Below are 18,159 nucleotides of genomic sequence, written 5' to 3'. Positions count from 1 at the left end.
AGGCAAGAGGTCTGTGGGATGGAGGCTTTGGCTTTCTATGTCAACATGAGGTAAATGATCAGAAAATGGGTCAAGGTTACACTAGTAAAGAAAATGGGTCAAGGTTACACTAGTAAAGAAAATGGGTCAAGGTTACACTAGTAAAGAAAATGGGTCAAGGTTACAGTAGTAAAGAAAATGGGTCAAGGTTACACTAGTACACAGAATGGCATTTCTGGTGTGTGTGTGTGTGTGTGTGTGTGTGTGTGGAGGGGGAGATGGGCATGATACTGTATTGGGGGGAATAATGGGGTGGTTTTACCCTATTGTAGTCTATATTGTAGGGGTGGTAGCAGTGTAGTGGTGATGGGGACACGTCTGTATACTGGGAGGGGGTGTGGAGTGGTGGTGGTGGTGTGTATAGGGGAGGGAGGGGTTGTTACGGTGGTGGGGTATGATACTGTAGGGGGTGTTGATGAGGGGGGAAAGGGGTCGTTTCCTCTCCTAAGTCCTTATTGTAGGGGAGAAAATAAGTATGTAGTAGGGCACTGATACCTCTTGTTGGATTGTAGTGGTGATTTAGGATGGGGGAAGGTACGTCTATATACTGGGAGGGGTATTGGAGTGGTGGTGGTTGCGGTGGGGGGAGTTGAAGAGGGGGTGGGTGGGTTGCCGGGGTGGGCATCAGGCACCTGACATACTTTTCCCAGAGCTCGCGAAAGTTTAGGCTCGGCCAAGCCAGAGTCTGGGTGAGGATCTGGTGGCCAGGTACACCTCTCTCTCTCTCTCTCTCTCTCTCTCTCTCTCTCTCTCTCTCTCTCTCTCTCTCTCTCTCTCTCTCTCTCTCACTACCCCTCTCTCTCTCTCTCTCTCTCTCTCTCTCTCTCTCTCTCTCACTACCTCTCTCTCTCTCTCTCTCTCTCTCTCTCACTACCTCTCTCTCTCTCTCTCACTACCTCTCTCTCTCTCTCTCTCTCTCTCTCTCTCTCTCTCTCTCTCTCTCTCTCTCTCTCTCTCTCTCTCTCTCTCTCTCTCTCTCACTACCCCCCCCCCTCTCTCTCTCTCTCTCTCTCTCTCTCTCTCTCTACCCCCCTCTCTCTCTCTCTCTACCCCCCCCCTCTCTCTCTCTCTCTCTGAAGCCTGAGCAGCCCTCACATACAATACCTTACATTCAACGGAACCAAAATAAAAAATCTAATTTCCCATCACCACATCACAACACACACGCACACACCCACACACACACACACACACACACACACACACACACACACACACACACCCACACACACACACACACACACACACACACACACACACACACCTTCCTTCCTCACAAAGCAAATGTTGTCTACAAATCAATTTTTTTTTTTGTAAATCGTTTTTATGGTTGGTATTTCCGGCTTGATGGGCGATGGGGGAGACCAGCCTCCTATCCCCCCATGAGAGAACATGTACTGGTGTCTGTGTGTGTGTGTGTACGTGTGTGTGAGTGTGTGTGTGTGTGTGTGTGTGTACGTGTGTGTGTGTGTGTGTGTGTACGTGTGTGTGTGTGTGTGTGTGTGTGTGTGTGTGTGTGTGTGTGTGTGTGTGTGTGTGTGTGTGTGTTGATACCTATGTGTACTTATGACATTTTGCCATTAGGCAGAGTTAGCGCGCGTACACATCGATCGATAGATAGATTCATAGAAAGATAGACAAAGTAAATATATATATATATATATATATATATATATATATATATATATATATATATATATATATATAAACACCAGTGCCCGCGATCGGTGCTGTTCTTAAATCAAACCGAACCCATGTTCTCTCAAACCACTGTGGCAGATCACTACTTACTTCAGCCATGAAATCTCCCTCACTAATACACAATATCCACATTAATCATACTTAGAAATATTCATACTGTATGATCTGCATTCACACTTTACAGAGGTATACATGCGTTGAATTCACACCAACTCGTGTGTGTGTGTGTGTGTGTGTGTGTGTGTGTGTGTGTGTGTGTTCCTTCTAATCCACAGGGAAATGAAACACGATAAGTTCCCAAGTGCAGTTTCGTGTAGTGATCACATCATCAGGGGAGACACAAAGAGAATAATATAACAATCAATTGATATACATATATCAAATTCCTATCTATATATAGGTAGCTGGATACACCCACTAAGCCTATATACATATATGTATAGGCCTAAACTTGATAGTGGAGGCTGGGAATAATTACGAGAGGGGGGGGGGGGAGGGTAATGTCCCCAGGCAGGTATGCAGACCAGCGTCACACAACAGCTAGGGTGATCAGGATATGGACCAGGGGGGGAAGGAAGGGGGTTTAAGGGGGGGGGTGTTAAGGGTGGGAAGGGGAGTGGGGTTGGGTGGCTGACTGACTGGTCCATTCACAGGGGGATTTAGGGGGGGTTGGGGGGGTGGGAAGGGGGGGAGGAGATATATGGATTAAGGGGGGTGGAGTGTGGGGGGGGGACGGAAGGAGGGGGTGGAGGGGGGTGGAGGGGGACGCACTGCACACCTGTCGGAAATGAGTGCGTGCGTGTGTGCGTATGTTCCCCCCCCCCCCTAGCCATCCACGTATCTCTAATGAGAGAGAGAGAGAGAGAGAGAGAGAGAGAGAGAGAGAGAGAGAGAGAGAGAGAGAGAGAGAGAGAGAGAGAGCCAGCGCACTGACCCACTTCCTACCATTTCATCAATGTCTCAAAACAATAACCCCGGTTGTTTACCCCCCAATATACAGACACACACACACACACACACACACACACACACACACACACACACACACACACACACACACACACACACACACACACCATTCACGCCTCGCTCTGTGTACACACACACACACACACACACACACACACACACCTTTCACGCCTCGCTGTGTACACACACATACATACATGCACACACACACACACACACACACACACACACACACACGCACACACACACACACACACCATTCACGCCTCGCTCTGTGTACACACACACACACACACACACACACACACCTTTCACGCCTCGCTGTGTACACACACATACATACATGCACACACACACACACACACACACACACTTCTCAGTCACCAACCCTCCAACATAACACAACAAGGCACAAACCACGCCATCAGACCGGGGGGCTGGGGGGGAGCTGGGGGGGAGCTGGGGGGGGAGGAGTAGCCTTCTTCCTGAACCTATCTGGCCATACACGAGATCCTTCAAATACAGCCGGAATACAGCCGGAATACAGCTGTTGATGTTGGAATTGAATCACACGCTCGCGTAAGGTTGTGTGAGAAGGCCAGCTTTCCCCTAACACCCCCCCCCCCGACCCCCTGCTCCCCCCACACCCCTCCCTAAAACACCCGCTACCCCCCCCTGATGTACCACCACCCCCAGACCCCCAGAGAACCGGTCGGGTTAACCTAGCTACAGTCTCTGGGGGGGGGGGGGGAGGGGGGGAGGGGGGAGGGGTGGGTTTCTCTTTTAACATGCCCGTCTCGAATCCACAAGACACCACAACTCCACCCTCAAAAATAAACATCCACTTTATCTTTGACCTTCATTAAGGACCAAAATCACAGCCACTATGATCCACGAACCTTACACACACACACACACACACACACACACACACACACACACACACACAGCTTTAAGCAACCGACGGAAGTGGAAATATATTTTGTAGAGTCTTCAGTACGTTGGTTCGATACCTTCCATACGGGGTGACCTCTGACCTGACCCATGTTGGGTCAAGTCCAGGGGTCGGGGCCATCAAAGGCAGGTTATCGTGCTTAAAGGGTCGTATACCGTCGTGCTCAAGGGTCGTATACCGTCGTACTCAAGGGTCGTATACCGTCTTGCTCAAGGGTCGTGTACCGTCTAGTTCAAGGGTCGTATACCGTCGTGCTCAAGGGTCGTATACCGTCGTGCTCAAGGGTCGTATACCGTCGTGCTCAAGGGTCGTATACCGTCGTGCTCAAGGGTCGTATACCGTCTTGCTCAAGGGTCGTATACCGTCTTGCTCAAGGGTCGTATACCGTCTAGTTCAAGGGTCGTATACCGTCGTGCTCAAGGGTCGTATACCGTCTTGCTCAAGGGTCGTATACCGTCTTGTTCAAGGGTCGTACACCGTCGTGCTCAAGGGTCGTATACCGTCGTGCTCAAGGGTCGTATACCGTCGTGCTCAAGGGTCGTATACCGTCGTGCTCAAGGGTCGTATACCGTCTTGCTCAAGGGTCGTATACCGTCTTGTTCAAGGGTCGTACACCGTCGTGCTCAAGGGTCGTATACCGTCGTGCTCAAGGGTCGTATACCGTCGTGCTCAAGGGTCGTATACCGTCGTGTTCAAGCGTCGTACCGTCGTGCTCAAAGGGGGGTTAAGGGGGTGGAAAGGAGGTGTATAGCTACATAGCAACTAGGAGATCTATACAGACCATAGCATAATACTGACATACACGTGGACTGAGGCAGACCCCACATGGACTGGGGCAGCCCCAACATGGACTGGGGCAGCCCCACATGGACTGGGGCAGCCCCACATGGACTGGGGCAGCCCCACATGGACTGGGGCAGCCCAACATGGATTGGGGCAGCCCCACATGGACTGGGGCAGCCCCAACATGGACTGGGGCAGCCCCAACATGGACTGGGGCAGCCCCACATGGACTGGGGCAGCCCCAACATGGACTGGGGCAGCCCCACATGGACTGGGGCAGCCCCAACATGGACTGGGGCAGCCCCCACATGGACTGGGGCAGCCCCACATGGACTGGGGCAGCCCCAACATGGACTGGTCCCCTCTGAAGTCATCAATGGCAATGATTAATCCAACGAGAAATACTGATTACTCGCTTCAGATGTTGGATGATTAATCAGATGGTGGATGATTAATCAGATGGTGGATGATTAACTTCAGGACTAATGATTTTTTTCAGTGGGTTATGGACTGAAGTGTTGATGGATGAAGATCATCACACTTGAACCGCATCAATACTTGTTGCTCTGTGGGTAAACCTCATCCATTGATGCTGTGGGCAAACATCATCCATTGATGCTGTGGGTAAACATCATCCATTGATGCTGTGGGCAAACATCATCCATTGATGCTGTGGGTAAACATCATCCATTGATGCTGTGGGCAAACGTCATTCATTGATGCTGTGGGTAAACATCATCCATTGATGCTGTGGGCAAACATCATCCATTGATGCTGTGGGCAAACATCATCCATTGATGCTGTGGGTAAACATCATCCATTGATGCTGTGGGCAAACATCATCCATTGATGCTGTGGGTAAACATCATCCATTGATGCTGTGGGCAAACGTCATTCATTGATGCTGTGGGTAAACATCATCCATTGATGCTGTGGGCAAACATCATCCATTGATGCTGTGGGCAAACATCATCCATTGATGCTGTGGGTAAACATCATCCATTGATGCTGTGGGCAAACATCATCCATTGATGCTGTGGGTAAACATCATCCATTGATGCTGTGGGCAAACATCATCCATTGATGCTGTGGGCAAACATCATCCATTGATGCTGTGGGCAAACATCATCCATTGATGCTGTGGGCAAACATCATCCATTGATGCTGTGGGTAAACATCATCCATTGATGCTGTGGGCAAACATCATCCATTGATGCTGTGGGTAAACATCATCCATTGATGCTGTGGGCAAACATCATCCATTGATGCTGTGGGCAAACATCATCCATTGATGCTGTGGGCAAACATCATCCATTGATGCTGTGGGTAAACATCATCCATTGATGCTGTGGGCAAACATCATCCATTGATGCTGTGGGTAAACATCAATGTATGCTGCTTGGGCAACGTTTGGACAAACATCAATGCCAATTGCTTTAAGTAGACATCAACGCACGTGGCTCTAGGCAGACGTCCACGCACGTGGCTCTGGGCAGGACCAATGCACGTGGCTCTGGACAGGACGAATGCACGTGGCTCTAGGCAGACGTCAATGCACGTGGCTCTAGGCAGACGTCCACGCACGTGGCTCTGGGCAGGACCAATGCACGCGCGCCGGACGGACACACGTGTTGGGTCGCTCCATCATGACAAGGAGGGAGAATCTTCACCACGCTTCTGCCTCCCGACCCTCACGTGTCGCCCCAGAGCACGACGGTACGACCAGCCTGCACGGCAGGGCACGACACGACACCTGCGGTACGACTGGCTTATGACCCGGCACTGGTCATCATACCAACGAGTCGTACTACCGTGCTCAAGCGTCGTACTACCGTACTCAAGGGTCGTACCGTTGTGCTCAAGCGTCGTACTACCGTACTCAAAGGTCGTACCGTCGTGTTCAAGGGTCGTACCGTGGTGTTCAAGGGGCATACAGTCGTGCTCAAGGGTCGTACCGTCGTGTTCAAGGGGCGTACCGTCGTGTTCAAGGGGCGTACCGTCGTGTTCAAGGGGCGTACCGTCGTGTTCAAGGGTCGCACCGTCGTACTCAAGAATCGTAACGTCGTACTCAAGGGTCGTACCGTCGTGCTCAAGGGTTGCACCGTCGTACTCAAGGGTCGTACCGTCGTGTTCAAGAGTCGTACCACCGTACCCAAAAGTCGTACCGTCATGCTTCAGCGAGCCGTACCGTCGTGTTGAAAGAACCGAAGCGAACCATCTCTCTCTCTCTCTCTCTCTCTCTCTCTCTCTCTCTCTCTCTCACGGAACTCCAACCCCCCCACAGAAAACATAACAGTTCATGTAAGTAGGCAAACATCTGTCACACAACACAGAGAACGCGGGAGGTAAGGGGGAGAACAGTTCAACTCCTCCAGCTATGAACAGAAGAACAGATCAAGTCACTCCCACCACAGAGTGAACAAGGAGAAGTTCTTGCACATCTTCGTATATAAAACACGAAAATCATCTGGAGGTCACTTGGGGTTCCATGGTGTATACATGTTCACACAATGACCTAATAAACCTAAAACACACACACACACACACACACACACACACACACACACACACACACACACACACACACACTCGTGTGAAGACTTGATATAGACATCCACTGACGTACATATATATATATATATATATATATATATATATATATATATATATATATATATATATATATATATATAGAGAGAGAGAGAGAGAGAGAGAGAGAGAGAGAGAGAGAGAGGAAAATACATAATGTATACAGAATACTTCACAATGGGGTTGTATATCCTGACTCTCAAATAGACGGAGGTTGTAACTGATGATGTGGTTGTTGAGGTGGGGGGGGGGGGACGAAGATTGAAGTGGGGGGGGACGAAGATTGAAGTGCGGGGGGAGAGAGAGAGAGGACCTTGTCCGCCCTGAACTTGAACTGGGAGTAGAGAGAGGTCGGGGGCCCCTCTGAACCAATCCTCCTTCCTCCCTCATCCCTTGAACTTGAACTTTAAGATGAACTTGGTAATTCTGGAACACACACACACACACACACACACACACACACACACACACACACACAATTATAACTAAAATACATTTCTGTTTTCACGTTGTATTACAATAATAAGTTTTTGGTAGACAGTCACTTGCTGCCAAATGGTCTCCTCACAAACCACAACTAAAATGATGCTTTCACAACTGATGAATTTTCTTTCTCTCTTCTGGAGTCACTGAATGAAGCTTCAATCCACGCTTCTTTCACAAAAGAAATCTTCTCTCGAGTGATTTCAAAATACTTTTCAATCGTGCCATCACTGTTCTCGTCACAAACCTTGAGGGTATACACACACAAACAAAAAACGCCCCCTCTATATCACCCATCATTTTTTTTTCCTTTTCCACAAACGTCACAGTATATCCGAGGAGGGGGGTTGGCGTGCGTTAAATGCGTACGTCCGACGGGCGTATGCGTTACGGGCGTACCAGAGTGCGTTGGGTGGATGCGGGCGCGGTACGAGTGGGTGGCGTGGGTGCGCGCGCGCTTTATCTATGCTACGCGTACCGCGTCTCTATGTAGACTGAGGAGGCAGGGAGCGAAAGGGGGGGGAGAAGACTCGACACACAGTTGCCAGTAGGGCGACTCTCGCTCAGGGAGAGAGATAGAGAGTGTCAGAGTCTCTCTCTCTCTCTCTCTCTCTCTCTCTCTCTCTCTCTCTCTCTCTCTCTCTTGTCATAACTCCATCCACTCGTAGGGCAGGTGTAGACGGGGGGGTCTATCTATATTACTGTCCTCCAGCAGATAACCTGGTCATAGACCATCAGGTCTTCTCTTACCTATAACCTCAGCTAACCAAAAGCTATAACCTCACCTGACTACCACATACTACAAACCACACCTGACCAAAGCTATAACCGAAGCTACGTACAAGCTACGACAGCATCTATCCACAAGCTATAACAACATCTATCTACAAGCTCTAATCGCATCTATCTGCAAACTACATAACCGCAGCTAACGACCAGCTACACAACCACAGCTAACGACCAGCTTCACAACCACAGCTAACCAAACGCTCTATAGCTGTGGCTAATCAAAAGCAACACACATATATATACACCCACAGCTAACCACAAGCCACATAACCACAGGTAAAACACAAGCTACATATTTGCACCGAACTACAAGCTATGTGACTGTCCCTAACCACAAGCTAACTCGCCACAGCTTATCACAAGCACACACAACAAGTTCCGTCGAAGAACAGGACGAAGAACAGGATGGAGAACAGGAAAGAAAAAAAGACACAAGTTGAACACATTTGGCGTTCATCTCTCCGCGGTTATCTACAAGTTGCTGGTCGTGACCAAACTTGTAATTTCTTATTTACCTTAACAAGTTAGCCTTAGGGGGGGGGGGGCAAATAAAGCTTGATAAGTCAGCTTATTTACAAAAGCTAATAAGCTGAGAAGAGGAAAAGAGGACGGGAGGGTGAGACTGTACGGTGTGTGTGTGTGTGTGTGTGTGTGTGTGTGTGTGTGTGTGTGTGTGTGTGTGTGTGTGTGTGTGTGTGGGTGTGTGTGGGTGTGTGTGGGTGTGTGTGGGTGTGTGTGTGTGTGTGTGGGTGTGTGTGGGTGTGTGTGGGTGTGTATGTGTGTGTGAGTGTGTGTGTGTGTGTGTGTGTGTGTGAGTGTGTGTGTGTGTGAGTGTGTGTGTGTGTGTGTGTGTGTGTGTGTGTGTGTGTGTGTGTGTGTGTGTGTGTGTGTGATATAAGAGAAAGTGGTGTTGGTGTTGGTGGGGGCCAAGAGCCGTGGAGAAACTGTGCACGCGGGTTCGATCCCCACTCCACCCCCGAGTGAGGTAGCCAACACCCTTGTGTACTTGTAGAACACACCTACACTACACACACACACACACACACACACACACACACACACACACACACACACACACCTTACACTCCTTCTACACTCCCTCTACACTCGTAAACCACACGTGAGTAACATATATTCACGCATATACTCATCATGTACTCATCTGCTAAGTCATTCATCGGAAAAAACATGCAAATTAACATCTAATCCGGATAAAGCCACATTTCGGATACGGTTATCCGGATGTCCGGTTAACCGAATAGGGAGAAATTCGGATAAGAAATTATTTGAATATACTTCCTTCATTCCTGACACATAAGGAAAAATATACTTATTAAATAATTACAAAAACCCTTTTTACGGAACCTGTGGGTGCGCTCCAATCAGAAGCAGGGAAATGATGAACTCCTTCGGAATGAGAAGAGCAAAACTTACTTTTTTTTCAAGTTTTCATCTGTGATGGTAAGTGTACTATGTAATTCGTACATTCATACAAATTCAGGGAGCTGCTACCACACACACACACACACACACACACACCTGATCTATGTACCGTCTATATCATACATCGTCTATATCATTCACCGTCTATATCATTCACCGTCTATATCATTCACCGTCTATATCATTCACCGTCTATATCACGCACCGTCTATATCACACACCGTCTATATAATACATCGTCTATATCACACACCGTCTATATCATTCACCGTCTATATCACACACCGTCTATATCACACACCGTCTATATCATACATCGTCTATATCATTCACCGTCTATATCATACACCGTCTATATCACACACCGTCTATATCATACACCGTCTATATCACACACCGTCTATATCACACACCGTCTATATAATACATCGTCTATATCATTCACCGTCTATATCATTCACCGTCTATATCACACATCGTCTACATCATACACCATCTATATCACACACCGTCTATATCACACACCGTCTATATCACACACTATCCACATTGACAGATCGAGAGGGTGAAGTCCACACACACACACAAATATGTAGTGAAAACCGCTTCTGTGCGACAGGCACTATGCCAAAAGGCTCTAGAAACCGCATACCACTGTGCCATCACACACACACACACACACACACACACACACACAGAAAGCCATGCCAATAACTTTCACTGGTCGTTAATGCCCTTCTGTTCGAGTCCATTTCCCCTGGACACACAGTGTGTGAGGGGCAAGTTCATCATCAAAATTCCCCTTATTATCTAACAACCCTTCTAATTACCGATGCATCATTAATGATACACCGGGCAAGCATGTCTGATCATTAACGTACAACCTTCAAACTATCAATATTTTCTATGATACATGATTTATGTTCAAGGTTTTAATTACTTATAATTAATCATCAACACAGTTATTCTCGTTATGTGATCAGCAACATAAATACCCGTCAGTGATTACGATTATATAACACAGTTGATCAATCGTTACCACATATGATCAATCGTTACCACAGATAATCAATCGTTACCACAGTTGATCAATCGTTACCATAATTGATCAATCGTTACCATAATTGATGAATCGTTACCACAATTGATCAATCGTTACCACAGTTGATCAATCGTTACCACTGATGATCAATCGTTACCACAATTGATCAATCGTTACCACAATTGATCAATCGTTACCACAGTTGATCAATCGTTACCATAATTGATCAATCGTTACCATAATTGATGAATCGTTACCACAATTGATCAATCGTTACCACAGTTGATCAATCGTTACCACTGATGATCAATCGTTACCACAATTGATCAATCGTTACCACATATGATCAATCGTTACCACAATTGATCAATCGTTACCACAGTTGATCAATCGTTACCACTGATGATCAATCGTTACCACAATTGATCAATCGTTACCACAATTGACCAATCGTTACCACAGTTGATCAATCGTTACCATAATTGATCAATCGTTACCACAATTGATCAATCGTTACCACAATTGATCAATCGTTACCACAATTGATCAATCGTTACTACAACTGATCAATCGTTACCACAATTGATCAATCGTTACCACAGTTGATCAATCGTTACCATAATTGATCAATCGTTACCACAATTGATCAATCGTTACCACAATTGACCAATCGTTACCACAGTTGATCAATCGTTACCACTGATGATCAATCGTTACCATAGTTGATCAATCGTTACCACAGTTGATCAATCGTTACCACTGATGATCAATCGTTACCACAGTTGATCAATCGTTACCACAGTTGATCAATCGTTACCACAAGTGATCCATCGTTACCATACCAGTTCACCACATGTCATGATTCAGACGCAGGGGGAAGGAGATGGGGGGGGGGGTGGAAAGCCTTTTAACCCCGGGTGTATCGTTAAATGGCCAACACATCCGGCACATGGAGTGTGTACAATAATTATGTGTGGGTAGACAACATACTTGATCACAACAAACATTGATCGCTCAAGGTATATCATAATACCTAATCTATTATAACATTCAATATATATATATATATATATATATATATATATATATATATATATATATATATATATATATATATTTTTTTTTTTTTTTTTTCATACTATTCGCCATTTCCCGCATCAGCGAGGTAGCGTTAAGAACAGAGGACTGGGCCTTTGAGGGAATATCCTCACCTGGCCCCCTTCTCTGTTCCTTCTTTTGGAAAATCAATTCCTGAGCCTTTAATCAATTAAAAAAAATGGTAATTATGGTAACTTTACGCGCACATCTCTCTCTCTCTCTCTCTCTCTCTCTCTCTCTCTCTCTCTCTCTCTCTCTCTCTCTCTCTCACCTTATCAAATGAGATGCAAACTCAACGCCAATTTATAGCTTTCTCTTTAAAAAAGAGAGAAAAAAAAGAGAGGGTCGACAGTGAATTTCTTTGAACACACCCTAAAACATTTTACCGCAATCTACGTACGTTACTGAGGTCCGGGTGTGTGTGTGTGTGTGTGTGTGTGTGTGTGTGTGTGTGTGTGTGTGTGTGTGTGTGTGAGGGGCGGAGAGCGAAAGGGAGTGAAGCAGTTTCACTTAGAAATTCCAGGACACTAAATATGTATCCAGGACACACACACACACACACACACACACACACACACACACACACACACACACACACGCACATACACGCACGCACGCACGCACGCACGTACACGCACGCACGCACGCCTTATCTTTCTTATCAGCTTCAGTGATACGGAACGAGGTATTCAAAGGTTATCAGGAAGGATTAAGAGTGCCTTTGGCACAAACGAGCGGTCCTGTGTGGAGGACGGTACGATCCTATGGTGTGCGACGGTACGATCCTGTGGTGTGCGACAGTACGATCCTGTGGTGTGCGACGGTACGATCCTGTGGTGTGTGACGGTAAGATCCTATGGTGTGCGACGGTACGATCCTGTGGTGTGTGACGGTAAGACCCTATGGTGTGCGACGGTACGATCCTTGGCGTCGACGGTACAATCCTTGAGATCACGACGTGCTCAAGGGTCGTACCGTCGTGCTTAAAGGTCTTCGTACCGTCGCGCTCGAGTCGTACCGTTATGCTCAACGGTCGTCGTACCATCGTGCTCAATGGGTCGTCGTACCGTCGCGCTCGAGTCGTACCATCGAGCTCAAGGGTCGTCGTACCGTCGCGCTCGAGTCGTACCGTCATGCTCAAAGGTCGTCGTGCTCAAGGGTCGTACCGTCGTACTCAAGGGTCGTACCATCGTGCTCAAGGGTTGTACCGTTATACTCAAGGGTCGTACCGTCGTGCTCAAGGGTCGTCGCACCGTCGTGCTCAAGGGTCGGGTCGTACCGTCGTGCTCAAGGGTCGTCGTACCGTCGTGCTCAAGGGTCGGGTCGTACCGTCGTGCTCAAGAAACCTGTTCCGTCGGGCATACAACATCAACGTTCAATCCCACTGTTTCTAGCGGCACAGAATCGTCTCTCAAGGCCAAAGATTATAAAAAAAAAAAAGAGAATAATTCATGACCTTTATATAACTCTCTCCTCCAACTACAAAAAAATACAGTAGTTTCTACCGGAATTAATACAACTGTATTACAGGTTGGGCCATTCTTTCGTCTGTCTCCCTGCGCTACCTCGCTAACGCGGGAGACAGCGACATAATATATAGATATATCGGCGTCCTAGCTTCATCTCTTCGTTGTATATCAACTGACTGTTATATTTCTCTCTTGTGTCTCCCCTGATGATGTGATTATTACACGAAAGTGCACTTGGGAACTTTTCGTGTTTCATTTTCCCCGTGGACTCATAGGAATATATATATATATATATATATATATATATATATATATATATATATATATATATATATATATATATATATATATATGTTCTGCCTCAGTTCTGTTGGCCACATATATGTAGTTTTAATTTCACGGGTGTTGACTGCTATTATATAGAGGGGGGGAGGGGAGAGGAGGGAGAGGAAGGGGGGGGGGAGGTGGTTCTAGTTTAGCAATAACAATCTGTTGTGGCAATGTTGTGGAGGACGACCCAGCAGCACGGGCGTGGCTACAACCAGCCAACTAAATGAGGTTGTGAAAGATTAACTCAACCAGAGAGAGAGAGAGAGAGAGAGAGAGAGAGAGAGAGAGAGAGAGAGAGAGAGAGAGAGGTGAGAGTTCCTGGATATGTTCAGTGTTATTTAAGTTCTTGGACTGTTCACCAAGATGCGATTTTCCCTCACGACCTTGAACACAGTAGGGAAGGTTCGTGGTCTGACGCAACACACACACACACACACACACACACACACACACACACACACACACCATCCACACTCCATATCTTGTATTCCCGCCGGCCATTGAGCCAGAGGGAGAGATGGGTGGGGGAAAGTTCCGTCTACTCTTCCTATCCTCTTTCTTCCGCTGTGTTTGTGTGTGTGTGTGTGTGTGTGTGTGTGTGTATGTATGTAAGGAGGGACCTCAATCAGGCTTTGAAGTGGGTGGTTATCAAGACACATGGAGGAGCAGGGCAACGCTGAAGCCACGATAGGGGAAAAAAGGTGATGCCAATGATGAGATATCAATGGAGTGCCTCTACGTCGAATTGGCTGCCTCGCCTCCTTCACCACAACACTATACGGACATACGAGACATTGTGAGGCCACGTCCCCTTCCGCGTCGAAGAATATCTCGGGGTCATGGAATCGATTATTCAAATATCAGGGTCAAAATCACATCCTGGGGTTCATCTATCACATTTCTGTCTCATATTCACATCTCATAGAGTCGATTCTATCCATATCAAATGTCAAAATCACATTTCTGTCCCAAATACACATCTCATAGAGTCGATTCTGTCCATATTAAATGTCAAAATCACATTTCTGTCTCAAATTCACATCTCCCAGACTCGATTCTATCCATATCAAATGTCAAAATCACATTTCTGTCTCAGATTCACATCTCACAAGAGTCGATTCTATCCATATCAAATGTCAAAATCATGTCAAACAGTCCGTCAATAGAACTTCAATGTCAAAATCGAGTCGTGGGACGTGTCCATACATCAAACTCCAATTACGTTATTTCAATATCGTGTGTACGTATGTATGTTAATCTTCTTCTACTCATACATCATAAACATCCATGGTGTGCCCCCCTTTCACCCCCTCCCCAGTGCAGAACTACCCCTTCCCGCCCGTCCATGTGATCGCAAAAAAGGTAATTACACTGCACCACCCCCTCACCAACATGGGTATCCCCCTTCCCCAAGGCACATGTTCGTATGTATGGAATGTCTAATGAGGGCACTGTTGGATGCCTGGGATGGGGGTACAGACATACCACAGCCAAAGACACGGAGACACAGACGCGACTGGGTGAGCTACAGACTAGCTATCTCACGTCTCGTAGCCTGGAGAGAAGGGGGAGGAATGGCTCTCTCTCTCTCTCTCTCTCTCTCTCTCTCTCTCTCTCTCTCTCTCTCTCTCTCTCTCTCTCTCTGTGGGCTCCTCTCTGCCTCAGCTATGGCACACAGCGTTAAACTGTACCGTCTTGTGGGTCTGCCACCACTGTGGTACACTGTACCGTCCTTAAGGTCGCACCACTGTGGTACACTGTACCGTCCCTAAGGTACACTGTGGTACACTCTCTCTCTCCCGTCAATGGGTCACGCCGTTGTGGTGGTACAATGCGTCCGTCATCGCTGGGCCAACACACCCAGCGGAGGCCACACTCCACCACACACCACTGCCACACGCACTCTACTAAGCACCCTCCACGCACCACACTACACACCGTGTCGAACCACGTTTCATTCCGACTCCAGCAAACGAAGCACAAACAAACGCGAGCGGGACCTGTGTATACTTTGTGGCTACTGGTCCCCCCCCCCCCACTTTCCTTTGTCAAAGGATCTCGTCTGAACACGAGACGGACACATGATGGACGGATCTATCTAGACAGAAGGCCAAACACAAACACCACCAGACAGTCATCTGTCTCGCAGTTGACCTTATGAACTCAAATGGGACGGCACGAGGAAGGCATCTGGGTTCTCCTGTACCAAACAGGGGTTCGAACCCTGGTCAGGCATGTGCACGTCTTGCCCCGGGAGTAGAACTACCCCTGAGGAAGCAAAGGGGGGGATACGGGGTGTAGTAGTCTCGGGGGGGGTCCTCCAGACATGGGAGAACGATCTATCCCCCCCTGACATGTATGGGGGTAGTGTGGTCTCTTTGAGATCGTCCCCTTCGACCAAAGGGTTAAGGCAGCTGCCCACATAACCCCCACACCCCATGTGGCTTACCCCTCCCCCCCCACCAACACCACCACAGAAAATGGGGTAATGGTTGTACCTCAAAATGCACACACCTTCGTCAGTTCGGAGGGCAGGTGACCCCCCCCCATTTCCTACAACGAATCTCCAGGTGTGTCTCCCTACGAGTCCATATCACCACCAAAGGTCTCGCATTACTGGGGTCCATACGTCAACACACACCTGGACCGATACTGGGGTCCATACGTCACACACACCTGGACCGACACTGGGGTCCATACGTCACACACACACACCTGGACTGACACTGGGGTCCATACGTCACACACATACCTGGACTGACACTGGGGTCCATACGTCACACACACACCTAGACCGACACTGGGGTCCATACGTCACACACACACCTGGATCGATACTGGGGTCCGTACGTCACACACACACCTGGACCGACACTGGGGTCCATACGTCACACACACACACACCTGGATCAACACTGGGGTCCATACGTCACACACACACCTGGACCGACACTGGGGTCCATACGTCACACACACACCTGGACCGACACTGGGGTCCATACGTCACACACACACCTGGACTGACACTGGGGTCCATACGTCACACACACACACACCTGGACCGACACTGGGGTCCATACGTCACACACACACACCTGGACCAACACTGGGGTCCAAACGTCACACATACACCTGGACCGACACTGGGGTCCATACGTCACACACACACACCTGGACTGACACTGGGGTCCATACGTCACACACACACCTGGACCGACACTGGGGTCCATACGTCACACACACACACCTGGACCGACACTGGGGTCCATACGTCACACACACACCTGGACCGATACTGGGGTCCATACGTCACACACACACCTGGACCGACACTGGGGTCCATACGTCACACACACACACACACCTGATCAAGGCCCTGGAAGGTCTATGCACACCTGACCTACCTGAGTGAGTCACTCCAACACAAACACCAAGAACTGCTGGCGACAAGTCCCTGAAGTTGTGACATCGACTTCGATGTCCTTCCCTCCGTCCACCAACCGTGGACCAGACTCCTGGGAGGGTAGGATGATGACTCCTCCTCCCTCACACTCCTCCCTCCCTCACATCCTACATGGGTGCTGATGAATGACAACAAACACTAGGAAATATATATATATATATATATATATATATATATATATATATATATATATATATATATATATATATATATATACGAGCTACTGCAATGTGAAAGGTTGTTTGAATCTGGCCCTCCCCTCCCACGAAATCATTCCCTTTACCAACCACTTCTGTGTTGAATACAATCCACAAAAAGGTAACCCAATCTCTCTCTCTCTCTCTCTCTCTCTCTCTCTCTCTCTCTCTCTCTCTCTCTCTCTAAAACCCACACTGTGAACAAATGAAGATATTCCACCAAACAAAACACACACACACACACAGACCTCACCTAACCCGTTCCCTATCGACACAATATGACGCCGTGTCGCCCCGCGTCGGTAAGGGTGCTGGGGGAAGGATCGAACCCTGGGCTTTACAGTTAAGACACACACACACACACACACACATGACAAACCCACAAAAATAGAACAACTACTTAAAAGTGAATCACCACATGTCTTCGTGGCAGAGTCTGTCAACCATACCAACTTATCAACCAGTACATCATCACGAATTCAACCATTACAACCATAATATTTGTACATGTTTAGAAAACCAACCTTCAAAAAATCAACACAGGAAACATTTACCAAGAATATCAACAAATAATAACTGGCTCACTTTAATAAACCATCACTCAGTAAAGATGGAATATATATATATATATATATATATATATATATATATATATATATATATATATATATATATATATATATTGCAGCACGTCAGTACTTGGAGATTTCAACGCTTCCACATGAGCAGATCCAAAAACTCTAATAAGGAATTACTTTACATATATATATATATATATATATATATATATATATATATATATATAATAT

Source organism: Panulirus ornatus, chromosome 44, assembly GCF_036320965.1.
Source record: "Panulirus ornatus isolate Po-2019 chromosome 44, ASM3632096v1, whole genome shotgun sequence".
Taxonomy (NCBI): Eukaryota; Metazoa; Arthropoda; class Malacostraca; order Decapoda; family Palinuridae; genus Panulirus; species Panulirus ornatus.
Note: the sequence above shows the minus strand (reverse complement) of the source record.